The sequence below is a fragment of the Megascapheus bottae genome, chromosome 25 (assembly GCF_031878675.1).
Source record: "Megascapheus bottae isolate mThoBot1 chromosome 25, mThoBot2.hap1, whole genome shotgun sequence".
Lineage (NCBI taxonomy): Eukaryota > Metazoa > Chordata > Mammalia > Rodentia > Geomyidae > Megascapheus > Megascapheus bottae.
Window position 1 is genome coordinate 142,733 of NC_143533.1, and position 27,974 is coordinate 170,706.

The window sequence follows — 27,974 nt, forward strand, 5'->3', positions numbered from 1 at the left end:
TACCTGCTCGAGAGACTGAGATCTGAGGATCAGGGTTCAAAGCCAGTCCAGGCACTAAAGTCAGTGAGACTCTTATCTCCAAGTAACCACTAGAAAAGTGGATGTGGCACTGTGGCTCCAGGGGTAGTGTGGTAGCCTTGAGCTGAAGAGCTCAGGGGCAGTGCCCAGGCCCAGAGTTCAAGCCTAATGACAGACAAAAAAAAAAAAAAAAAAAAAAAGACACAAGAACTATTCAAATAGATTTGAACTGAAGGACAATTCAAATGACCCTATCTCTTGTGTAAGGAACTCCCAATACTGTAAGAACATTAGAGAGAACTGATGCTGATACACTGATATAGACATCTGTAAAAAGACAGGAAGAGGTAATTGTGAGTTACCAAGAGCTAAGGAAACTGGAGCTACCACATAATTAGCATTGTTTCTATCTGAGTTACCACTTCTTCACCTCATAACAACTGGCAGACAATATACAATTAACTCCGTAAATCAAAATAGTAGCAAAATCAGAGTAACTCTAAACTATCTAATGCAATGCAAAACCACTTACAAGTGCAATTGCTAGGGGCATCATCTGGTTTCCTATGTTTCACAACTTTTAGAATAATGTACTCAAACCTTAAGAAACAAATTTACTGGTACCCTAGGATCAAAAAGCCAACTCAGTTCCAAGACTCCAAATATACTTAGATTTACAAAGTCTTTCCCTATACAAAACTAGGGGAAGAAGTCAATGACTTCTCCTTGTGTTCAAGCCTCCTTCTACCTATCTACCCTCTTTCAAGAATTAGCAAAGAGTCTTCAGTTTCCCAAGTAGCTGAGGGAAATTTCAGTCTACAGAATATTTTCGTACTTGAGTTATAATAAACCAGTAAAATGAAGATGAATGGTGGATAACTTAATAACCCACTGGACATAAAATAAACATACAAAGTGGAGTCCAAAGTATTTCTTCAGGGCCAATGTCAAATAAAAAGAGATATGTATGTGTGTATGTGTGTGTGTGTGTGTGTGTGTAAGGATGTATGTATGTATGATTCTCCATTCCTTTAGGCTACTCTTTAGAATGGAGGGTACAGTCTATTATTTGCCTAGTCCTAACTGTTCACTTTAGTCATTTCCTTGCTCAGACTTTCTATTTGTATTCAAGTCAGAATTCAGTAATTTAAGAGCAGGCCCCACTGTATCCCTTTTGTTACCTTGCCCAAATCAGTCTATTCAAGTTGGTTCTGACAATCCACCTACCGGTGTTATTACAGTACTAAAATCTAAAACAGATAACATGTCACCGGTTTTTGATTCTTGTCTTTCCCAGAAGCTAAAGGTTTTGTTTTGGTTTGGTTTTAATTTTAACATTTCTAAGACTAGGACTTATTATAAATAACCTAAGCAACCAATCACTGCTGTATGATTTAAAACAACAACAAATAAAAGTATACAGTATTCATTTCTTTGACACACCATGATAATGGATCAAGCCAAATGTAGAAGTGTTAATCAGGCCTCTCAAATGGACTCTGGTCAGGGTGAAGCTGAAAAAGGAATTATAGATGCCCCCAACAGAAAGAAAGTAGGTCACCTCCCTTGGTTATATGCCAACTCAAAGATTCCAATATAGTAGAAATGTGCCCCACAATGGTCATTATCTAATGTAATCCACTAAGTGAACTTTTAGCACCAGCCTACATCTTAGCTGAATGACTTCAGTCATCAGGAAAAGCAGACAATAGTAGTACAATTGCAACATAAATTCTGCCTTCCCACAAAAAAAAAAAAAAACTTGAAACATATCTTGAAGGCCATCACTATACACAAATAGGCACATCAACCTTAAATTCAAGAAATACAAAGTTCATATACTAGGACATATTCAGAATATTTATTATACGATTTTAAATAACATGTGAGATGGAATGCTTTAAGGAAAAAAACGTGTGTATTCAATGGAACATCCTGACTTTTAAACATGTAGCTCAGATATTTACCTGCCAGAAAAGACCCTGGTGACCAACTACTACTGCTTCTTCTCCTACTCAGGGAGGATGTTTAGAAAAAATTAAAATTATAGCTGGGCGTGGTGGCTCAGGCCTGTAATCCTAGCTACTTAGGAGGCTGAGATCTGATGATCAAAGTTTAAAGCCAGCCCAAGTTTAATGCCAGCCAGGGCACAATAGAACCTGAGACCCTTATCTCCAACTTAACAGCTAGAAAATGAGAAGTAGGGCTTAGATAGAGGGTAGGGAGGTAACCTTGAGCTGAAGAGCTCAGGGACGGCACCCAGGCCTAGGGGTAGAGCGGTAGCCTTGAGGTGAAGAGCTCAGAGACAGCACCCAGGCCCAGAGTTCAAGCCCTATGACCCTCAAAAAATAAAATAAATTATAGGGGTCAGGAGCATAGCCTAGCGGCCTAGTGGTAGAGGGCTCACCTAGCATGCTCAAAACCCTGGGTTCGATTCCTTGGAACTCAGAAGCCGAAGTGGCGTTGTGGCTCAAGTGGCAGAGTGATAGCCTTGAGCAAAAGTGTCCAAGGACAGTGCCCAGGTCTGGCAAAAAAAAAAAAAAAAAAAAAAAAAAAAATTGTAATAGTCCAACAGTATCTGCAAAACAGTAAGTGATAAGAGTTTTGTAAAGTCAATAGGATTAACCAAAAAGGATCTTTTTTTCTTCTTGCTCTTATTTCATGGGGTCTCATTTCCACTTCTCTGACTCTTTTTACACAATCTTTTCCTTACTAAGCCCTGGATGGTAGCTACATACCAACACCACCAGCACACAACCATTTCTTTCCCAGCCCCTGGAACCTGCTAAGCTAATACCAAGTACTTCCTGAATCTGAAAGATTCCTCCCTTCATCTTTGCCTTTCTGGCTTTTTTTTTTTTTTTTAAAGTTCTTCAGAGATCTCCCTTGACTTCATCCCAGTCAAATTCTTTCTACCACATTACTTATTTTTTTTCAGCACTTAATCAAAATCAGTTACTTGTTCTCTAATCCCACCCCCTCCCACAACATGAGAGTAGACCTTTTTACTTATGTTACCTGTATGCAGCCAGTACCTACAACACTGGCTGGCACTAAAGAGCTAGTCAATAATTGAAGTTTTTTTCTTTTTTATTTATTCAATTTAATTCCAAATGAATTTAAGTGAACATAGTAGCCACTCTTGTATTTCTGTGAAATACCTAAATACGATTACTTGTACAATTAAAGCAAAAAACACTGGATTTTACTATCCCTTGAAAGCCCTAATAAATAGAATGGGACTCTCTTCCCAACATCAGAATATCTATTAGAGCAATTCTACTAGTAATGTGGATCAAGCTTAGTTACAGAAGGACAAGACTTATGCATCCTTTTTAATCAAAGAATCCCTAAAATTTAAGAACTGTCCCTTAACTACTAAAGTTCCCTAAAAGATAGTTTCAGACTCAAAAGAAAAATTCTTAAAAATGTGTCAACACTGAAATATGCTGTTTGCTTTTTAACAACAGAAGATCTACAAACATCTTTTTTTTCCCATCCTTTGCTCTCTTCAAACATGTCCAAATCCATTACTTGCTTGTATTCTTTAAAAAATAAAATAAAAATGAAGCACATCACATCAACTCATTGAAAACTACCTATATGCAAGAAAGCATCAGCTATATAAATAAAATGAAAATAGTACAAGTCCAATTGTGTCTGAAGATGCGTGTGCCAGACACGTAAATGGAGAAAAAGATAAAAGAGCTATTGTCCAATTGTAGAAACAAAAGAGTAATATGGGTTTCTCTGTTCTCTGAAATGCATCATGAAGTGTGGGCGTTGAGAAACACAGAAATCCAAAATTAGCCTCACGTCAAATCATTTAGGGAAGAGTTGACAACATGTAAATTCCTCACACAAAAGTATTTAGAGCAAGACCTTGATTCCTGAGCTATGATACCATTTATAATTCCTTGCTAGGGCTCTGGAATTCCAGCATTCAGTTAAAATCATGCTCATTGTCATAGGTAACTAGAAAGCACTAAGAGGTACTCCCCAATGTGACCACCCCCTGAAACTCAAGTATTACAAAGCTTGCAGTTAAGATCTGGGAGGGAGGCTCAACACCAAATTCAAAACAGAGATAACCAAGGTACTAAGTGCCATAAAAGGGAGGCGGGTAAACACCATGACTGCCACTCAACTCCAGAGAATTAACGTGGAAACGGGGGTGGGGGGGGTGCGTGTATGGGTGAGGTTAAGGGGTGGGGGTGGGGTGTTAAAAAACAATACATTTGTCACCCCGTCCCACTTTCGATTACAGGATTAAAAAAAAAAAAAAAAAAAAGCAAAGCCTCCCGCACCGTGACCTCAGGCACAGATGGCTTCGGCTTCCAGCAAAGGTGCACAGACAGGCCTCGGGCCCCCTCAATTCCAGGGCTGTTAACAATTAAAGAGGAGGATGGGGGTGGGGAGGGAGATGAGGGCGGAGGGAGCTCGAGATTGACCTCCCACCTTCCCCTTGGGCTCCCACCTCAGAGCCTCTACCCCGGGACCTCAGGGCCAGAGTCTGCACCCACTCCCTGGCAGCTCCGACCCCACGTCCCGAGAGCCCGGGCGGAGGGGTGCTGGCGGTGGGGAAGCAGGGGCAGTGGGTTAAGTTTCCAGAGCCCCGTGCTGACTGACACGCCACCGGCTCCCGCTCCCAGCCTCCCCTTCCACAGCGGCCGGCCCACTCTTCACCTTACACCCCCCCCCTCACTTTCTCCAAGGACTCGAACCCCCGCCCCTTCATCTCTCAACGCTCCCACTTTGCCTCAACTCCCTGCGGCCCCCCCCCTCACAAAACTCACAGCTGCTCCAGAGGTTCCTCCAGTCAAACCCTTTCTGGAAACGACGGCAGCCTGGTGGGTCCAAACCACCTACCATCCCAGCTCGCGTTTCCAGACTCCCTACCCCCGCCGCCGCCGCCGCCGCCGCCGCCGTCGCCGCCGCCTCCTCTTCCACCACTGCCGCCTCTTCTTCATCTGCGGCCCACCGGCCGCGGCCGCCCTGAGGCCCCGCCCCCTCCATCGCCTCCTGCATCATCACTTCCGGTAACCCCGCCGGCCACCAGCTCCAGGAGGGAGAATGGAAGAGGGGCGGGGAGGGAATGACTGGGATGACGTCACGACGTACACGAAGACGTAGGAAGCTGTCGTTAAGTAAGGGCAAAGACGTATCTACGGGGCGGGCGAGCCCGGAGGAGCTGGACTGGACCATTCTTAACTGGGAGTGGGGGTGGGAGGAGGATAACGAAAGGAGTAAAAGGGGAAACTAAGGAGAGGACCGGTTTGGGTATCTTGTTGGATGCGGTGAAGAATGTGTAGAATTGGAAGTTGAAGGAGACTCGAGCCTATCCTGACCTGGAATTAAGACGTCTGCCCCGGTGGTTTGGTCTGGCCTGGCCTACCGGACCTACCGGAGGAGCTGGATCGGCCACCGCTGAGGCGAAGCTCCCGGCGCCGCCTCCTCGCGGCCCTCCGGGGGCTGCCGCGCTGCTGTTGGTGGGGGAAGGCAAGACTGACGCAGAGTGAGTGAAGGGATGGAGACGCTGACTCCCGGCGCGGGGACCCGGAGTGGGGGGAAAGGGGTTGGCTTCCCCAGGGACCGGGATGGGGTGCGGGTACGGCGTTGCTAGGCGACGCGCCAGTGTGACCCCAGCCTCGCGAGGGCAGCTCGGTGTCATCACCGCCGGCCTCGGGGAAGCGACCCGTGTGGGCCGGGGTGGGAGGCCTGGTGTGCGGCCCAGGAGAGAACTCGTCCGGATCCTTTGGATCCCCGAATGTAAATGAGAGAGGACGTGGGGCAGTTGGGGGAACTGAAGGCCTCTAAGCTCGGGCAGATCGACCTAAATTAACCACCCGCGTAGTGGGGAGCTGAGACTTTCCAAGACAGAGCCTGCTTCCTAGTTCTCTCCATGAGCAAACTGGAAAACCAGAGGGCACCTTTGCCACCCTGTCATTCGCGTGCAAGAAGGAGTTAACAAGCACAAGAATAAAGCCATCCGAAAGTGAGAAATGCACCCCATCCAAAAAAAAAAAATTAAGAAGAACGCCTGGTAAAGTGATGACACACTCTAAATCCATCCTGAGGAAATCTCAGAGAATAAGGCAAACAGCTAAGTGGAGAAAATAGTCAGTGGGCAGAGGATTAAGATTGGAAAATAAAAGCCTCGTGGTTGAAGAAGACAGAGGCTTGAGTGCTCAGCATCAAATTAGAGAAGTGGCATGCAGGGTTTGGCTTTTGTATCACTATAGGATTTTAAGTTAGTTGCCTGATCTGATTACATTTTTTTAAAACAATCACGTAGGCTGCTGAGTGAAAAAGGTAAGATAAAAGTGTTGAAGGCTTAGGAAGAGGTGACCATAGTGTTGAAGGGTAGTCACTGTGGAAATTAACAGAATTCTATTTTGGAGGTGGAGCTTGCAGGATTTTGTTGCCAAATTGGATATGAAGTGGAATTGAATGTCAAACATGTCGGAAATGATGGAGCAAATGACTCACTAAAGGAAAACAGTTTAGGGGGAAAATCTTAGGCTTTTCTTTTGAATGTAGTAATCCAAATATGTTCAGAAGTTAGACAGATTAGGGAGAATCTTTTGACTGGAGATAATAAATATTGGCCCATCTCCAGACCACCTAGGAAGAATGTGTAGATAACAAAGAAGGTACATCCCTAAACTGGTAGCTCACTCCTATAATCCTAGCTACTTAGAAGGCTGAGATATCAGGATCTATGTTCCAAGCCAACCCAGGAAGGAAAATTCTAAAGACAAGTATCTCCAGTTCACCACCACAGAAAAAAAAAAGTGTGAAATGGAGGTGTGGCTTGGTGGCTCACACCTCTCAGGATGCTGAGATCTTAAGATCACAGTTCAAAATCAGCCCTGGCACTAAAGACCATGAGACTTGAAATGTGGCTGTTTCAAGAGTGGACTTGAGCTGTAGAGCTAAGGGACAGCTCCTAGGCCCAGAGTTCAAGCCCCACAGTCAAAAAATAAATAAACCTCAAGGACTATGCCCAGTCCCTGAGTACAAGTCCCAGAACCAACACACACATAAAAAGAGGGTCATTCATCCCTTACATCTCATAACATTTCAGAGATGACCCAGAAAAGAAGCAAACAAAGGAGACATAAATCAGACCTCAGGGGAAAAAAAAGAAGGAACTCCCCTTAAGATCCTGACTAATAGGACCCAAGGTCATAATCTGAGACTCTTCCTTAAAGGGCACTTGTATCTCTTTTCTCCTTCCCCTCCCAGCTGTCAGTGCTTTGGGGCTTGTGCACAGGTAAATTTACATCTCATATATATATATATATATATATATATATATATATATATATATATATATATATATAATCTGTCTTTGATAAATGCTTATTTACATGCCTGTCTTCCCAATGGGCTATTTCTTTGTGTCTTCTTGGCTGCTAAGTAATGTAGAGCCTTGCTAGGCAGGAACACAGTGTTCATAAAGTATCAGCCACTAAATTCAATAGCTTATGACAAAGGATGTTTTGTCCCTGCTACTGCTACCACAACAATATGGTCAGTCTCAATATATTGGAAGTGGTATGAGAAAAAGAAGCAGGTCTGGATTTCCATCTTAGACTTGACAGAGAGTAGCCTTGGGTAAGTCCCTTTTCTTTTAGCTGAAAGGGTTGGCCTAAGTTAGAAGTTGCAAATTTCTAAGACAGGTGTTGACTACAAACATACTGCTCAGACTACAAAGTGATTTTCTGGAGTTTTTTGTTTATTTGTTTTTGTTTTATGTTTTTGGGCTTTTTGTCTTTTTGTGTGGATTCTGGGGCTTGAACTCTGGGCCTGGGGGCTGTCCCTGAGCTCTTCAGCTCAGCTCAAGGCTACCCACCCTACCCCTGGAGCCACAGTGCCACTTCTCCTTTTCTGGTGGTTATTGGAGATAAGAGTTTCTCTTATCCAGTGCCTGGACTGGCTTTGAACCGTGATCCTCAGATCTCAGCCTCTTGAGTAGCTACGATTACAGGCAAGAGCCACCGGCCCTGCTAATTTTCTGGGGCTTTTTCCCTAATTCTTTTTATTTTCTAGCCAGCATTTCAAAACTGGCACATCAAATATCCAAATTTGGCTTTATTTGAAAAACCAGTCTGACAATACTAGCCTAACATTCCCAAAGGTTCTTGTGCAGCATCAGTCACCTGTGGCTTTTACCCTACTGGTATAACCCCAGTGGATATTTTATGTCCATTTTTGTGTGTGTGTGTACTAGTCTCGAGGCTTGAACTCAGCTCTTGCGTGCTTCCCTGAGCTTTTGTATTAAGGATAGCACTCTACCACTTGAACCACAGTTCCACTAACATCTTTTTTGGTAGGCAATTGGAGATGAGAATCTCATGGACTTTCTTGACCTGGTTGTCTTCATTCTGTGATCCTCAGATCTCAGCCTCCTGAGTAGCTAGGATTATAAGCTTGAGCCCCCGGCACCTAACTAGAGCTAGTATTGAAGAACATGAGGGTACTTTTTACTGCTAATCATTCTCCACATGTACAAATAATCATTGACTGCTTCTCCTCTTAAAGTCTAGTCAGGAACACCAGTGCCTCTGCACAGGTTGCCTCTATCGTTTGGTTATGTTAGAGTGTTCTGAAGACTTGGCCCTCTGTTCAGAGTGCTATTATATATTAAATAGTTGAGTACACAGTTAGATGCTAGAAAGTTCCAACTCTGTCTCATCTTGCCAAAGACCTTTTATAGTTTCCTAATCCATGTTCTTAGAAGAGCATTGCAAAGCATGAGTTTAATTTGGCATTTTGGCTCTCTTGAGTTTGAAGATCCTGGCTAGGTTGTCATGAGTGACTGATGTATAGCCATTTGCCTGTTTTCATCTTTTTTTCCTACATCTTTTATATTGCCTTTGTCCTCTGATTCTTATCTTTGTTTCTTGAAGTATACTACTAAGGAATTATTTCCGTTCTTTTGAATTAAAGAAACATTGCTTGATTTCCATTTAGGATTGTCTCTCAGTGGAAAAAATAGCTTTATATTTGTTGGTTTATATAGGTTAAAATCATCTAATTGAAATTCCCCTATACAAGTATAATCTTGTATGTGCTCCAGTGCAGATAAATAAGACATGAATGGTTTCATACTTAATGATGGTTTGACTCATGATTTCTCAGTTTTACAATGATGTGAAAATGATACATGTTTACTAGAAACCATATGTGAAATTTTCATCTTTTAATCTAGAAATATGTAATACAATACTTTGTCTCAGGGCTAGCCAATAACAACAAGACATAGCTCTTAGTCATGAGAGTAAACCACCAAGACTTTGTGGTGTATTGTCCTGCTAATGGCTCATAGCTAACCCTGAGTCACAGCCCCACTTCCCATTTTCTAGTGGTTAATTAGAGATAAGTCTTGAGTTCTTTAGTGCCCGGACTAGCTTTGAACTATGATCCTTAGATCTCAGCCTCCTGAGTAGCTAGGATTACAAATGTGAGCCACTGTGCCCAGCATATCATATATATTTAACACAAATACAGCTGTAGGTCTTTCTGGAGGCAGAGAAGTCTAAGTGTGCTAGTAGGTATGTTGGTGATCCCACAGTCACTCAGTGGGTCTCTGTAGAAGTGTGTCTTTTCCTAGAGGTGACTCTAAAGTATGGCCAGTGCAGTTTTGGATATGTGAACTGAAGTCCAGGGCTTCATTTGATGGTCAGCCAGATATGTTCCTAACACTAGAAAAAAAGACTGGCCATTCTGGACCAGTTGAGATGTAACTTACCTGTCTCTACCACAGTTCCTTTCACAGTCCTTTTCTAAGCACCTCAGGTGCTTTCAATGATGTACAATGTTTGTGTTAACTCTACAAAGTGTAGAAACCATCTTTCCAAACCAGCCTCCACAATTGAAGACCATCAAATTGATAGCCATTGGATAGCACTTACTGTATAGCACAGACTAGCCTTCTGAATGCCAGAAATCTTAACTAAATGTGTCTTTTATGTCTTGCCCCTTTCCAAATAAAGTATAGATAGTACATATACTGTATAAGTATTTGGTATCCTAACCACCTGTTTATATCACATGACAGCTGTCTGTTGATTCTAATTCCCCATAAACATTAGGAAGACATATGTTTCTGAAAACAATAATGACTAAGGTACCTTCTTTGAGTTTGAGGCTAAAAACCTCAACTGTCTCTAATGCACTATAGCAAGATTTAGAGACTTTCTGTTGTACTGAATTCCTAGAGTCTTTTTGGAAGGTTGCTTATCTTAGAATTCAGAATTCTCAGTCAGAATTTGGCTAGCACCATGAAGAAACTAAAACCTCAGGTTTTTTTCCATATATTTTTATTGTAGTTAATAGAAGGGTTACATTATATTTGTCAGATAGAAGGTGCATTAATTCACATACATTGATACCCTTTCTCATGTCTTGGTCCCCATTTCCCTCCCCCCACCCCACCCCTCATCTTGTTTTCCCCCCTTCCCTATCCAATTTCAAATAACCAAATACAAATATATCCAGTATATCAGATAACAAAGTGAGATACTGTAACAATGTGAGATAACCAAGGGACAGCAAAAGAGATGAGAGATAACATAGTATATTAAGGACAACAATCACTCATTATATGACTTTTGTTTCTATATTCTAGAGGTCCTTTCATTTAGCATCATACTATATGGCCTTATGTGTATTTGGTTCTCAGAAGCTTTCCACATTCTGAAAAAATCAGTAACCCTGAGTTAGGATATTTGTTCTAGTGAAGAAGCAAAGAATACACACACATACACACGCGCACACACGAACTAGTATATATGCCACGACACATGACACTATCGTGTGTATATATTATACTATATGTATATATATACATATATATGCTATGACAATATATACATATAGTATGTATATATTATTAGGACATAGACAATATATACACACACTCACATTGACACAAAAACAATTGTCAATTACTATCTTCCATGCAATGTATATCTTGTTTTCTTTTTGAGACAGGGTCTTAATATGTAAACCATGGTGTGAAACTCATTGTATAGCACAGGCTAGCTTTGAAATCACAATCCTTCTCCCCCATCCTCAAAAAAATCTAGGATTATAAGCATAATCTGCTACACTTGATTTTTTTTCTTTTTTTAAAAAAGCATTTTTCCTCATTTTCTTTTCAAAGCTATAGATTCCATCTGCAATCTTATAAGGTGCCAATCCTACCTTCCCTACACCCATCCTTTAATGTAATTTTCTTCTGAAAATAATTGTTTATTCAACAGCTAGATCTTGTTATTGCTTTGGCAGTAATAGGATTTGAACTTGAGGCCATGTGCTTGCTAAGCAGATACTCTACTGCTTAATAGCTAGATTTTTAAGAGTAGGGACTAACTTAATGACTAGATTTGCCTAATGCCATCCTCTGAGTTGTTTATAAACCAGGGTTGCTGTTTTCTCACAGGGCTGTTCTCTGACCATCTCTGCCCTAGGATTCCAGCCTCGAAATCACAGTGATTTCTGAAGAGCATCTTGCTCTCTTCCAGGAGACATTGTTTCTACACTGGCCCCAGTTGAAAATGACCTCAAATTTAAGGCAATCTTTGTTTACAAAGAGAAATGTTTTAAATTACAAAAATGTAATTCATCAAAACAGAAAAAGAAAAAAACATTTTGTCCTTTAACCCCTGAGGAATGAGACAGTCCCTGACTCATTCAGTTTTTGTTGCTAAAGCTGGCATTAGATAACTGCAATTAAAATTAAGTTGTTCTCATAGAAACACTCTTACTGCTACCTCCTATATAGCTTATAATGTGGTTACGTACTGATTCAAGAGTCAGGATTTGGGATCTTGACTATTTTTCCATCTCATGTGACTAATCAACAGCTGTCTGTTGATGCCGATTCCCGCATGCATTGGGAAAAGGTATGTTTCTGGAAAAAAAATTAACTATTAAGATACCCTCTTTGAGTCTGAGGCTGAATTTTCACTGTCTCTATTGCCCTGTGACAAGATTGGGAGACCTTCTCTTGCACTGAATTCCTAGAGTTGGAAGATTTGCTTCTTTCTGAAGTCAGAGTCTTCAGTCAGGATTTGGCTAGCACCATAAAGGAATTTAAACTGAGATTTTCTAGAATATGTTTATTTGATTCTCAGAAGCTTTCCACATTCTAGAAAAATCAGAGGCCCTGAGTCAGAACATTTGTTCTAGTAAAGAAGCAAGCCAGGCCAGACATATGAAAACTCTCAGCCTTATGTCTGCTTGACTGTGAAGTTAGCAAGAAACACCCTGAGAAAAGCCATTTACAGCCAAAGAACTACAAGAGTCAGTGAAGAATCCATCATAAGCTTGACTTTTGTCTCAGGATTTGTTTCTAGCCATCCCTAAGGAAATAGAAATGGTTGAATTTTTTTGGACACAGTCTTGTTGGAACTACACATCTCTTCCAACAATCTACAGCTGAACATGTACCGGTACTTGGACAGAAGGTAGCTGAAAATGCATGGTTTCAAGAACCAAACAAACCACTTGTATCTGCAGTGAGAAAGAGCTGGGTAATGTTAAGCAAGCTACTTAATTCCCCTGAACACTAAAGGGAAAGACAATATTTATAGTGTACAAAATCACACAAGATATCTAAATGTGTATTGGGTACAAATCCTGGCAAACTATAGACAAGCAATAAATATGATTCTTATTAACTCCTTCTGAAGTTTTAGCTCTTCTATATAGGCTAAAGAGAAAAAAAACTGGAACTGGACTGGGACTATATGTAGAATTTGCCTAGACAACACAAGACTAGTTTGATCCATAGCACCAAGAAGCTATTGGATCCTAAATCCTATCAATGATTAAAAAAAAATTGCTAGGCACTGGTGGCTCACACCTGTTATCCTTCATTGTTCAGGATGCTGAGATCTGAAGATCATAGTTCAAAGCCAGCCTAGGAAAGTACATAAGACTCATTTCCAACTAGCTACCAAAAAACAAAAAAACAAACAAACAAAAAAAACCAGAAGTGAAACTGGGCTCAAGTGATAGAATGAGCAAAATACCTCAGGGACAGCATCCAGCCTCTGAGTTCAAACCCCCAGACCAAGACACACACACACAGAAACAAAGGATATTAATTCAAATGACAAAGTCTAAATTGAAGAATATCAACTCTACTTGCCTAAATTGGGAGAAATTTCCTACATTCTCTCTATACAGGTTCTACAGCTATAAAATGTGGATGGTAATAAGCTACTTTGTAGAGTTATTATAAAATACCTGGTTTGTAGCAGTTGCTGTCTTCATGTAATTACCATCCTCATTGTATTATGAATTAAGAAAAGGCAGCTAGTTGAAACTATGTTAATAAGATGGGGATTAGACATAGAAGGGGTGATGCTGATAGGGCATATTGCATTTGTGAATGAGACTGTCACAGTGAAAAATGCCCTTTCACAACTAATATATGCTAATAAACCCCTTTAAAACAAAAAGAGGCTAATCTGTAGTAAAGAACAAAATGCCATTTACTTTGTTCTGACACAAATGCCATCAGTTATCCAGCTGGTATAGTGAAGCCGCCCCTGGGTTTATCCAGTGCTTTTGGGGCATATGTGTTGGGAGCTCAGTAGAGAGGACATAGTTGGTGGAGTGGCCTGTAGTAGAGAGGGTGCCTCTCTGGGCACTTGTTTTGTAGATCGGGCACACATAGATTTTCTGATGCAGAAATGTTGCACTCTTCCCAGGCTTTAGCCATATGATGGGCAACGGGTCATAGAGGATTTTGGGGAAAGACTCTCCAATCTGCATAGATTTTCTGTCCCAACGGGCTCCTTCCAGGTAGAGCCCTTTTATGTAGGCCCCCGTCTTCTGGGTTATTCTCCATGCTTGTTTCTTGTTTGGTTACCTGGAAGAGGGGAATTCTGTGAGCTTTGTAATCTTCCATTTTTTTCCCCACATTAGGCATACATAAACATGAGTCTAGCTGCAACATGATCTACTAGAATAGATCTCTAATGACAAAAGGGGCTTGTTTGGTAATACTCCTGCCTGCCATACGTGAGCAAGGTCTGGTTCCTGAGTTGCCCTTACATATAGTGATTGCATTGGGGACAGGAGGCCATGTTTTATCATAACTTCATGACTTGGTACAATTCCATTTTTGTACCTGGCTTTATGTAGTAAGAGGTGTGATTCTATGCAGAGACATGTTAGAAAAAGAGTCTGGGAAGGAAAAAATCAGTCCTTGATTTATAATTTTACCAATTTCCATGGTTTTTCTGCTACTATCTTAGAACAAAGTTAGGTGATTCCCAAAAGAATGTTACACCTGGTTCTGATGAGCTGGTGTGAGTCTGCCTCAGCTTACCACTGTTTAGACAGGGGGGTAATAAACACCAATTCCTCCTGGAAAAGCATAAAATGGTCTACATTGAGGATAACATATACCTATAACAGAGAGGATAATAATCAGTTAGTTAGTTATGTGCTATAAATGGGATGTCTTTCTTTTCTTTTCTTTTTTCTTTTTTCTTTTTTTTTTTTGGTGCCAGTCCTGGGGCTTGAACTCAAAGCTTGGGCACTGTCCTTGAGCTTTCCCCACTCTGTCAGGGTTAGTGATCTCACACTTGAACCACAGCTCCACTTCTAGCTTTTTGGTAGAGAGAAACGTCTCACAGACTTTCCTGCCCCCTCTGGCTTCAAACCATGATCCTCATACTTCAGCCTCCTGAGTAACTACGATTAGAAGTTTAAGCCACCAGGGCCCAATCTTTTCCTCCAGTTCTAGTGACTATTCTAGGGTATCGACATTTCTCTAAGGAAGAGGTCATCATGAAGAATAGGAAGCGTGGAAGGATGCTTTCTTTTTTCAAGGTATGGCTGTAACAGAACTTCCCTCTAGAAAGATTACCTTTTACATAAACAATGTCTTGGAAATGCTCTAGAGAGAGAGAAGATTTTGGAACTATCATAAGTCAGCCTAACTAATTCTTTTGTAGCATTGGAAGCATTTGGACCCTAACACACCCAAATGTGTGGACTAATAAGGAAAAAGGCAATCGTGAATGGTTTGAGCTGTCCTATCCCCAAATACTCCTACCTCAACTCAAATCCAACGTGATCAATGGGAATGGTATATTTCCGGGAGTAATTCTAAGAGACACCTGTCAAAAACGACTGTGTGAAGTAGAATCCAGAGATCCAAAAAACCACAGGGGGCCCTTTGTCAATCCATTCCTGCAGAGTCACACAAATCAAAATTCAAAATCAGTAACCACAAAATTTGTCCAATGAGTCCCACAAAATAATTGTTTTTATGCAATATGGACTGCCAGTGCTCTTATCACCTGAATCATGCTGAAGCCCGTTTCTTATGGTTTTGTTCTGTACTTGTGCCTGTGGTGGGACTTGAACTCAGGAGTTCACTCTCTGGCTTGGCTTTCTCCCTTAAGGCTGGTATTCTACCACTTAAAGCATACCTTCACTACTGTTTTGTTTCTGAGATAACTTTGCATTGGCTAGCCTTAGACTTTCAGTCCTCCTGCCTCTGTCTCCCAATAGCTGAGATTATAAGCATTTACCACCACACCCAGGTTTCATACATACACTTTTTCTTATTTTGCTTGAAGCAAGTGGCTTAACTTGCAACTGATTTAATGTAACTCTTGTGTTTGTCTTATATTTTGTGTGTGTGTGTGTGTATGTGTGGGGGGTCATGTGGCTTAAACTCAGCCTAGGTGCTGTCCCTTAGCTTTTCAGCTCAAGGCTACTGCCCTACCCTTAAGTGCTAAGCCCCACTTCTCATTTTCTAAAGATTAATTGGAGATAAGAGTCTTTTGTACCGGAGCTGGCTTTGAACCTCGATCCTCAGACCTCAGCCTCCTAAGTAGCTAGTATTATAGACATGAGCCACCGTGCCTGGCTTGCCTTACATTTTTTGTACTAGTTTTATTTGTACTAGGCTTGGAGGCTAAACTCAGAGCTTCCTACTTTTTACTCAAGACTATTTCCAAAGTCACAACTTTACTCCCAGCTTTTTTATGTTGATTAATTGGAGGTAAGAGCTTCATGGATTACTCTGCCCAGATTAGTCTAACTCAGCCTTCAGAGTACGTAAGATTAGAGGCATGAGTCACCAGCTCCTGGCTCATTTTCTTACATTTGAAATTAAGGTATAAAGAAATATTCCTACTTTGAATAGGAGATACACTAGGTCTCCTTGGCACAGGTCGAAACTTCCTTAATAAGGACCAAGAATCACAACAAATCAGAGAAAGGCTGGATAAGTGGGACTGCATTAAACTGCAGAGCTTTTGTATGGCAAAGGACATAGCTAGTAAATTAATTAGGAAGCCTACAGAGTGAGAGAAGATCTTCACCAACCAAACAACAGACAAAGGCCTCATATCTAAAATATATCAACAACTCAAAAAATTGAATCACTCCAAAACTAATCTCCAAAGTAACAACCATCCCATTAAAAATTGGGCCAAAGACTTAAAGAGAGTCTTCTCTGAAGAAGAAACAAAAATGGCCTATAGACACATGAAGAAGTGCTCAACATCTCTGGTCATAAATGCAAATGAAAACAACTCTAAGATTCCACCTCACTCCAGTTAGAATGGCCAGGATCAGGAAAACAAATAACAGATGCTGGAGGGGATGTGGCCAGGAGGGATCACTACTACACTGTTGGTGGGAGTGCAAACTCATTCAACCACTATGGAAAGCAGTATGGCAGTGCCTCAAAAGGCTAAACATAGAACTCCCCTATGACCCAGCAATTCCACTACTTGGCATTTACCCAACCATCCAGAAACAAGGACATACTAAATCCACTAGCACAACAATGTTCATTGCAACATTATTCACCATAGCAAAGATATGGAACCAACCTAGATGTCCCTCAGTTGATGAGTGGATCAACAAGTTGTGGTATTTGTACACAATGGAATTCTATGCTGCTGTTAGAAAGAATGGCATCGACCCATTTGTTAGGAAATGGAAAGACTTAGAAAAAATCATATTAAGTGAAGTAAGCCAGACTCAAAGGAACTTAGGCTCAATGGTTTCCCTCATTTGTCATAATCAGTAGAAACCTTGGGCTCTACTACCAGAGATCTGCAATAGAGCAAAACCTTGATACATAAGGCCATATAGTATGAAGCTAATTGAAAGGACCTCCAGGATATTGAAACAAAAGCCATATAACGAATGATTGTTGTCCTTAATGTACTATGTTATCCCTCATCTCCTTTGCTGTCCCTTGGGTATCTCATATTGTTACAGTATCTCACTTTGTTATCTGATATATTGAATTTATTTGTATTTGGTTATCTGAAACTTGATAGGAAAGGGGGAAAACCAATACGGGGAGTGTGTGGTGGGTGGGGGGAGGGAAATGGGTACCAAGACATGTGAAAGGGTATCAATGTATGTGAATTAATGCACCTTCTATCTGGCAAATATCATGTAACCCTTTTATTAATTACAATAAAAATATATATAAAAAATTAAAAAAAAGAAAAAGAAAAAAGAAATATTCCTACTTTAAGAAAAGCACAGGTGGAAGCTGGTATTGGACACAGTAAGGAGTGGTTGGCAGTGTATCAGGGCATTGTATTGAGTAACTTTAACGACAGCCATTCATTTCTAGAGAGAGTTGTTATATGTTATGAATGTAAGTACATTGTTTCAAGTCTTCTAGTTTTAACAAGATGATATCTGGATTTTTTTTTCATTTTGCCACATTAGATATCATTTGGGGGCCTCATAGCATGTGTGAAGCAAGTATATTACCACAGTTATCCACTCCCATACTGCATTTCTTATGTCTAGAAACCCAATGTTCCAGAGCCAGAAGTGTGCCTATGGTAGAGTGCTTTCCTAGCATGCACAAAACCCTAGGTTTGATTCCTCTGTACCACATGTACATAAAAAGCAGGAAGTGGTGCTGTAGGTCAAGTGATAGAGTGCTAGCTTTGAGAAAACCCAAGGACAGCACTCAGACCCTGAATTCAAGCCCCAGGAATAGCAAAAAAAAAAAAAATTTAAATCCAATGTTCCATGCTAGTTCCAATGTGTGAAATTAACAAGCCACCAAACCAAGCATATCCATTGGCCAAATCTGTCCCGTGAGCCACTTGTATGTGACAGTTATCCTAGTTCTTGTTTCTCCATAGAGTATAATCTTGTAAAGACTTGGAAAAGTCTTTCTCCTGTCCAGATCAGTTTTAGGCACCCAGTATAGAATGTTTGCTTCTGCCTGCCTTCCCCTTCTGCCTCTAATTGATGAAAACATACTAAAATAATCAAAGTGAGCACACCATTTCCATTCATTCTCATACCTGGAAGAAGGCCAAGCAGGCCAGTAGGTCAGCCATGTAGTCCCCCAAGGGTTTCAGTGATGGGTAGTGCCCACATGGCTGGCACTTTACCCAGAAGCATGCTATTGAAGACTTTCTCCAGCTCTGAGGACATCAGGACCTGCCCTTTGATGGCCTGGCCAAGATCAATGAGGCTTCTGCAAACTACTTTGGTCAGCCTGCAAAGAACAAAGGAGCTGGCTTAGCCTGTCTTTCCAGTAGACCTCTTTTACCCAAGCACACCATTGCCAGCTCTCCTTTACTATTTTTCCCCTTTCAAAGGTCAGTGGAAACACAAGCATTGAGAAGAAAGAAGTTATGTCACCCATTACTTTATCACATACAGATTAATTTATCTTTCCAAAAACCTTCTCTTCACCCACTTGAGCAACTACTGGAGATTTCTTGCTTTATTTAGCCAGTCTTGGGGCTTGAACTTAGGGCCTGGGCACTGTTGTTGGACACTTTGTGTTCGACTATTGCCCTGCCACTTGAGCCACAGCCCCACTTCTGGCCTTTTCCAGGTATGTGGCACCTAGGAATTGAACCCAGGACTTCATGCATACTAGGCAAACACTCTATCACTAGGCTATGGTCCCAGCTTTCTTGCTTTTTTTTTTTTTGGGGTGGGTCATGGGGCTTGAACTCTGTCTAGACTCTGTCCCTGAGCTCTTCTGCTCAAGACTGCCACCCTAGCCGTGGTCCTGGGCATTGTCCCTGAGCTCTTTAACTCAAGGCTACTGCCCTACCCTTGAGCCAAGCCCCACTTCCCATTTTCTAGAGGTTAATTGGAGATAAGAGTCTCAGGTCCTTTTGTGCCTGAGCTGGCTTTGAACCTTGATCCTCAGTTCTCAGCCTCCTGAGTAGCTAGGATTATAGGTATGAGCCACTGCACCAGGCTTCCTTGGACACTTTTTGCTCAAGGCAAGTGCCCTGTCACTTGAGCCACACCACCACTTCTGGCCTTTTCTGAGTATGTGGTACCGAGGAATCGAACCCAGGACTTCATGCATGCTAGACAAGCACTCTACCACTTGGCTATGTTCACAGCCTTTCTGCTTTATTTTTTGAATGGGATTCCCCATTTATACCTGGGGTCAGTCTCAGCCATGATCCTCTTACCTATGGCTTTCCACATACTTAGGTCCACAGGAATGCACTACCATATTTGCTTCATTTCATTCATTCAACTCTTCCCACTCCCCACTGCAGGCTAGCCTTGAACTTCAGTCTTACCTAACTCTGCCTTCTCAGTACAGCCATTATAGGTGTGAATCACTGCACCCAGCTCAAATAAACAATTTGTATTGGGGTCAATATTACCTTTTATAACTTTTTCTTTTAGAATATAAATAATTCTTTCCAACTCAATACAGAAGAGATGTGAAATGCCCTTTGTGTTGGTGGCTCACGCCTTTAATTCTAGCTACTCGGGAGGTTGAGATCCGAGGATCACAGTTCAAAGCCAGCCCACGCAGAAAAGTCGATGAGATTCTTATTTCCATTTAACCATATAAAACTGGAAATGGTGCTGTAGTTTAAAGGGGTAGAATGCTAGCCTTGAACAAAGAGCTCAGGGACAGTACCTATCCCCAAGTTCAAGCCTCATGACCACCACCACCAACAACAGCAGAAGTGGCTTTTATTTAAGACAAAGTTTTAACTTATAGCCTAGGCTAGTCTCAAATTCATGATCCTCCTGCCTCAAATTTCAAATTCACAATCCTCCTGTCTCACCTAAATTGTCCCTTTTAAGGACTCAAAAGTAGTTCGTTTCCTGCAAAACAACCCTAAGAGATACCACCTCATTCCAATTAGAATGGCCAACATTCTGAACTCAGACAACGACAAATGGTGGCGGGGTTGTGGGTAAAGAGGAACCCTACTGCACTGCTGCTGGGAATGTAAACTAGGACAGAAAAAACTGAAAAATACAAAACAAAAAAAAAAAACCCTTATGATCCTGCCATACCACTCCTGGGCATCTATCCTGAGCATCATAACCCAGGATATGATAAGAACACCTGCTCAGCTATGTTCATCTCTGCACTATTCACAATAGCCACGCGATGGAAACAACCCAGATGCCCTACTACAAATGAATGAATACAAAAAATGTGGTACGTATATACATACAATGGAATTCTATATAGCCAACAGTCAAGTTAAAATAATGGCATTTGCAAGAAAGTGGATGAAACTAGAACAAATCATGTGGAGTAAGATAAGACCGAAGGAACAAAAGGCACATGGTCTCCTTCATATGTGAATATTAGATACAAGAGCGATGACTCAATATTCGGGTACCCAAGTTTATAGGCATGATCTTGGGGATATAAATATAACTACATAGACATAAAAATATATGATGGGATATATAATCTGTAGACATATTACCTAGATTGATATGTATCTATGCCATACAAACCCTCAGCGTAATTTTGATTATGTTCTAAAATCTATGTGTCAATGATTGCATATATAGATTACCTTCTTGAATACTTGTTTGTTAAACATGACATTTGAAATATGATGTAAAGATCAGTGTTAATAAAATCTTTCAAAAAAGAGAAATCTTCTAAAACATTCATAATGCAGTCATGTTCTTATGTTTTTTTCCTGTTACAATGTTTTTGACAGTCTTAAGAGCCGTCTTTTGGCTCAGACCATTTCTTGTTCTGTTTTCAATGAAATCAATAAAATAAAACAACAAAAAAAGTAAAAAAAAATCTTTCAAAAAAAGGTAGTTCATTTCCTTAAACTATTTCTCTATAGTTAAAACTTTATTTCCAGATTGTTGTTATTGCAAACAACACTGCTGGGAAAATCCATGCATCTTAATCTTTTTTTTTCCACCAGTCCAGGGTCTGGGCACTGTGTCTTTCAGCTTTCTCAAGGATACTACTTAAGCCACAGTACGACTTCTGGCTTTTTCTGTGTATGTGGTTCTAAAAAATTGAACCCAGGGCTTCATACATGCTAGGCAAGCACTCTGCCACTAGGCCACACACCCAGCCCCCTCATATTAATCTTTCTTTTTTTTGCCATCCCGGTAATGTATAGAGGGGTTACATTTACATTCGCTAGGTAGTAAGTACATTACTTCTCACACATTGATACCCCTTCTCATGTTTTTGTCCCCAATTCCCTCCCCCCATCTCATTCCAATCATCTTGTTTTCCTTCCTTCCCTTTCCTATTTCAAACAAATAAACGTACATACAATATAACAGGTAAAAAAGTCAGATATAGTAACAATGAGATTAACCAAAGGACAACAGAAAAGAAGAGAAATAACATAGTACATTAGGAACAACAATCACACAAGATAAAGCCTTGGTTTCCATATCCTGGAGATCCTTTCATTTAGCCTCATCCCATATGTCCTTATGTACCTAGGTTTTGAGCTATTGTAGTCCTCTGCTAAAAAAGTTGTAGATGTGTACTAATTATTACAAGTGAGAGAAACCATTGAGCCTATGTTCCTTTGGGTCTGGCTTCACTTAATATGATTTTTCCAAGTTTTTCCATTTCCTTACAAATGGGGCGATGTCATTCTTTATGATGGTAACATAGAATTCCCTTGTGTATAAGTACCACATCTCGATCCAATCATCTACTGAGGTGCATCTGGGCTGGTTCCATATCTTCGCTATAGGAAATAGTGCTGCAATGAACATTGTTGTGCTAGTGGATTTAGTATGTTCTTGTTTCTGGATGTTTAGGTAAATGTCAAGTAGTGGAATTGCTGGGTCATAGGGGAGCTCTATGTTTAGTCTTTTGACGAACTGCCATACTGCTTTCCATAGTGGTTGAACGAGTTTACACTCCCACCAACAGAGTAGTAGCGATCTCTCCTGGCCACATCCCTGCCAGCATCTGTTGTTATTAGATGTCTTGCGCACCCCATGTTAATCTTAATGCACTTGAAATTATTTTCTTAGTGAAAGAATTTCTAAGATGACCTTGGTGATTCATACTTGTAATCCCAGGACTTGGAAGGCTGAGACAGGTGGATCATGAATTGAGGGTTATAAGCAAGACCTGTCATAAATAAATAAAGCTAGGTACTGATGGCACATGTCTGTAATCCTAACTCTGCAGGAGGATGAGATCCGAGGATTGTGGTTCAAAGCTTGCCTGGGCAGGAAAAGTCCATAAGACCTTTATCTCCAATTAACTACCAAAGAGTAAGAAGTGGAGATAAAGCTCAAATGGTTCAGTGTTAGTCTTAAGCAAAAGAGCTCAAGAACAGCACACAGCCCTTACTTTAAGCCCAAGTACTGGTGAACACATAAGTTCTCTCCCTCCCGTTTTTCCTCCCTCCCTCCTTTCTCTCTAAATAAACAAAATCACTTTGGGCTAAAATCAAGTATCTGTTCTTAGCTTAATTTCTGACATATTTTCTATCCAAGGACAATATACTAAGATAGATTTTTGGAGCAGGAAGACAATAGGAGCTTTTTCCCTTCATTCCACAATTGGACCTGACATTTTAATACCTCTAGGCATAGTGTACCCCCTCTTGAGGGACCTAAAAATGAAAATCTGGATTGAAAAGTGCCTATAGGTTTTAGGGTGTTCGATTCATATTGCTAAGGTTGTTCTATATAAACTATGAGGTACTCATTAGAGAAAAGACAACTACCACCAAAAAGAGCTTATTGTTTTTTTCAAGAATTTGTAGGCTTGCAACCACATAGACAAGAGAACAGTGAATACAGAAAGGAGACCCTAAATTAGTGTCCACTGTACTCAAGATAGGCTAATTTAGATGCCAATGCTTGCTGAGGATTCAAGAGGGAAACACCATCATCTAGAGAATTGCCACAAAGATTTCTATTACAGATGAAGACCTACTTACATTTCTTCTTTTGTGTGTGTGTGTGTGTGTGTGTGTGTGTGTGTGTGTGTGTGTGTGTGTGTGTGTGTGTGCTGGTCCTGGGATTGAACTCGGGATCTGGGTGCAGTCCCTGAGGCTTTAAGCTCAAGGCTAGCACTCTACCAGGTGAGCCACAGCTCCACTTCTGGCTTTTTAATGGGTAATTGAAGACAAGGAACTCATGGACTTTCCTGCCCAGACTGGCTTTGAACTATGATTCTCAGATCTCAACCTCCTAAGTAGCTAAGATTACAGGCATGAGACACTGGCACCTATCCCTACTTACATTTCTATTCTGGTCCTACAACTAGAAACTTCTCTAGTTTCAAGGCTTTTTGTACTCAAGGGAGAAATACCTACTCAAGAAGATTCAAGGATGCTTCCCTTGAATTGGACACTAAACCATCAGCCATTTTGGATTTCCTGTACCACTGAATGGACAGTCAGAACATGTAAGAGAGACCATGGAGTATTGCTAAATGTGGAGCTTCCCCTGCTCTTTTATATTATAATGGCCAGTGGCAATGGCTGGGGAAGGCCCCCACCACCAACAAGAAATTTTCCTGTGGCCTTAGGGGAGTGGTTAATAGCAGAAGAGGAAGCCATTTGGCCTGCTGAGTGCCAGCACATCATTCCAAGGCATCTGACTCAGCAGAGGTGGACTCATCCCAAGCTCACACTCCATACCTTGTTTGGTCTCCATATGGCCAATGATTTCTTGACTCTCAAGAGACTAACCCTAAGAAAGGCGCCAGTGACATTTTTCCAGTTCCAAGGCTGTCCTTAAACTCAGCAATAACCCAATAAGGCAAAAGAGTAAAATAGTATCTGGATGGGCAAACAACCTCCACAAGACCTGGACTCAGCTCTGAGTCACTCAAGGCTCATATCAAGCCACAGCCATCTCCGGGTCTCAGTTTCCTCATTTGGTCTAAATGGCTTTGATTGCTTTTTATTTTGGTTCTGTGCATACACACACACACACACACACACACACACACACACACACACACACACACAAACCATTTCTGGGGCTTGAACTTGGGATGGGTGATGTCCCTGAGCTTTTTTGCTCAAGGTTAGCATTCTCACACTTGAGCCTCACACTTGAGCCACAGCTCCATTTCTAGCTTTTTGGGTTTTTTTTTTCTTTCTTTCTTTTTGTCAGTTGTGGGGCTTGGATTCTGGGCCTGGACACTGTCCCTGAACTCTTCAGCTCAAGCCTACTGCCCTACTCATTGAGCCACAGTGCCACTTCTGGTTTCCTTCTAGTGGTTAATTGGAGATGAGTCTCACGGACCTTAGAGTTCCAGCTGGCTTTGAACCACAATCCTCAGATCTCAGCCTCCTGAGTAGCTAGAATGACAGGTGTGAGCCACCACACCTGGCTTTTTTTTTTGCAGTTACTTAAACATAAGAGTGTCACAGACTTTCCTACCTGGGCTGGCTTTGAACCCTAATTCTCAGATCATAGCCTCCTGAATAGCTGGGATTACAGGTGTGAGCCATAGGTTCCTGACTGTTTTGACCCTACTGGGCTCTATCTTGTGGTAATTAGAGAAATAAAATGCATCCAGAAGGGCACAGGACCCTTGGCCCTATGGTTAGCCCAGAACAACTCAACTCTGTAGAAGAGATGATGGAATGAATTTTTCTCACAATTTGTGACCTTTTACACATTGGTAAAGTATGCATGGACTCTAGAATTAGACCTCCTGGAGTTCTAATGAAGTACTCACTGAGTAACTGACTACATGGCACTAAACATTTTGATCTCAATTTTATGTTACAATGGCTAATAAGGCCCTGTGCCCACTAGAGAAGGGCTCCAGTTACCTCACCGTCAGAAACTAGATAGCGCAGCATGGAAGTCATTGATCTAGAATCTAATTTTATGCCTAGAGGAGTTTTTGCATCTGTAAAATGGTGATGGGGAGGTTGATAATTGAGCATATTGCAAAGATTGTGTTGTTTCAATGAAAACCATGCATAATACTTGGCATCATATCTGGTACAAGCAGCTCAGTAAAAGTTGCTCTGATCAGAAGTGGAGCTGTGGCTCAAGTAATAGAGAGCTAGCCTTGAACTAAGGGATAGTGCCCAGACCTGAGTTCAAGCCCCAGCACTGGCAAGGAAAGGGAAGGAAAATGAAAGGAGAAAGGAAGGCAGAAAGGGAAGGGAAGGGAGGAAAACAGCTAGGAAAGAAAGAAGAAAATGAAGGAGGGAGGGAGGAAGCCAAGAGAAGGAAGGAAGGTACTGAAGAATTGAACCAGGGTCTTCATGCATGCTAGGCAAGCACTCTACCACTAGGCCAAACTCCCTACCCCTTCATATTGGTTTTAACTTGACTAAGGGTGTCACACAAATGATGGGAGAAAACGAATAGGAGTGATTTAATCCTAGGCCAACATGTGCTGTGTCTGGTTCTCTTCATGTCTCTCCCTACAGCAAACCACATCTTTTACAGTGGTCTGTCTGGCCACTGTCCACTTGAACCCATCCCTCATGTTCAGAATCCAGACAAGATCATCCGACCTACCTGTTGAATCTGATGAGCTCCTGTCTGAGTACAGTGTTCATGGATTCCTCATAGACCACGGGGTACAACTTCATGATCTTTTCCAAGTCAAAGTCACTGGAGAGGATGTCCTGGGCCAGCTCCTCAACCACTTCCTTGAAATACAAGCGGTAGAGATGTGAGTGAGAAATTAGAATTGCAACAGGGTTTTCTCTGAGTAAACTGGAAACAGTGTCAATCTGAGGTGTTTTTTTCTTCCTTTTGTCTTATTTTATTGTCGGTCATGGTGCTTGAACTCAGGCTTGGGTACTGTCCCTTAGCTCCTCAGCTCAAGGCTAGCTCTCTACCACATTGAGCTATAGTACCACTTCTGTGTCCTGTTTTTTTTTTGTTGTTGTTGTTGTTGTTTTTCAGGTGACAGAGTCTCACTTTGTATCCCAACTTACCTCAAACTAATGATCCTCCTGCTTCTGCCTCTCAAGTGCTGGAATTAAAGGCCTGCATCATCAAATACAGCTAGTAACTGTCTTTTTAAATATATTCAATGGGTAGGGCACCTGTGGCTCTTGCCTACAATCATACTTACTGAGGAGGCTGAGATCTGACAACTGGTTCAAAGCCAACCCAGGCGGGAAAGTCAGTGAGATTCTTATCTGAAATTCACAAAAGAAAAGAAAATAAAAGAAACAGCTGAAAGTGGTGGAACTCAAGTAGTTAAGTGTCAGCCTTGAGCAAAAAACAAAATGCTTACCCCTAGCTATAGGTCCTATGATTTAGTCAGATTATACCTGCTCAACCAGATAACTTTTTTCTTCTCTTTGTCACTCCTAGGGCTTGAGCTCAGAGCCTGTGCACTGTCCTTACGTTTTCTCAAGGCCAGAGGCCACTTGAGCCACAGCACCACTTCCAGCTTTTTCTATGTATGTGGTACTGAGGAATTGAACCCAGGTCTTTGTGCATGATAGGCAAGCCCTGTACTACTAGGCCAAACTCTTGATACCCCAACCAGATAGCTTTAGGGTAGCTCTGAACACTTTTGAAAAAATACACTTGCCCTCCTTCCCCAGCCCCACCCTAAAAATATACCATGGCTTAGAAATTCCCAAAGCTTTCTCAGTGCACATGGGACTAGTTCTCAATGCCATTGACACTTGAGAAGCAGAACATAGGTCATTACCCAGCATTCAGCAAGAGAAGTTGGAAGGTACTGAGTTTAGCCAAGAAAGGGAAGGAACGAGTCCAGAGGAAGTACAGTGTGGAGATAGGAAAGCCAGGGAGCTAGCCCATCCTTAAGGATCTTGGAAGGCTAGAAAGCAGCTTTGTTCTTTCTTGCCTTTAAGGGGATCTCCACCCCAACATTAGGACACACCAACCAGGCTGGTTTACCTTCTTATGAATTACCATTTATGGCACTTTGAACCCAATCAGGAGACCCCAAAAGTACGATTCATATTGAGAGGGACTAGCCATGAGGCAGCATGGGTAGGGGGTGAGGCCGAGAAGAGGGGTAGAAAAGAAAATGCAAAGTGAGAGATTGAGTTTCCATGGCTCATGCCCATTATCCTTGCTGCTCAGGACTCTGAGATGTGAGCATCACCATTCAAAGCCAGCCTAGACAAGAACAGTTTATAAAACCTTTACGCCAATTAATCACTAAAAGGCCAGAAGTGGAGCTATGGTTCAGATGGTAGAGAGACAAGCTTTGAGTGGAAAAAGCTAAGGGACACTGCTGGGCCCTAAGTTCAAGTTCCAGTACACACACACACACACACACACACACACACACACACACACACACTAAGGGAAGGAAGTGAGGGAGAAAAGGAAAGGAAAGATGAATGGGAGGGCAAACTGGGAGAGAGGGTGGTGGAATCAGGCAGCAAACAGAGTTCTAGGTCTAAATCTGATTTTGTATGTGGGCGGGGGGGGGGGTTGTCATGGGGTTTGAACTTAGCCTGGGCATTGTTCCTGAGCTCTTCAGCTCAAGGCTACCACCCTACCCTTTGAGCCACAGCTCCCTTCTCATTTTCTAGAGGTTAATTGGAGATAGGAGTCTCAGGTCCTTTTGTGCCTGGGATGGCTTCGAACCTTGAGCCTCAGATCTCAGCCTCCTGAATAGTTAGGATTACAGGCGTGAGCTATTATACCCGGCTTGCGTATGTCTGATTTTGTGAAGAGCATGAAACTGGTCACTTCCTGTCACTGGT

At 41.7% G+C, this 27,974-nt stretch overlaps 1 protein-coding gene, 1 long non-coding RNA gene and 1 pseudogene across 8 annotated transcripts in view; 2 read left to right on the forward strand and 1 right to left on the reverse strand.

Moving 5' to 3' along the window:
* Window positions 1-5,510, reverse strand: part of Dcun1d3 (defective in cullin neddylation 1 domain containing 3) — a 47,578-nt gene extending 42,068 nt beyond the window's left edge. For 2 of the 7 annotated variants that reach the window (XM_090357816.1, XM_090357811.1), the window contains exon 1: window positions 5,423-5,510. The gene's annotated coding sequence lies outside the window, so the exon portion shown is untranslated. Of the gene's footprint in view, window positions 1-4,814; window positions 5,013-5,366 lie in introns of those variants that run through there. The other 5 variants (XM_090357815.1, XM_090357813.1, XM_090357812.1 and 2 more) reach the window with 4 other exon arrangements.
* On the forward strand, window positions 5,452-26,005 carry LOC150046097 (uncharacterized). The gene is made up of 2 exons (XR_016539638.1): window positions 5,452-5,533; window positions 25,698-26,005. It is a non-coding gene; the product is annotated as an uncharacterized LOC150046097 (long non-coding RNA).
* LOC150046098 (U2 spliceosomal RNA) lies at window positions 22,719-22,891 on the forward strand (annotated as a pseudogene).
* Window positions 26,006-27,974: the final 1,969 nt, after the last annotated feature.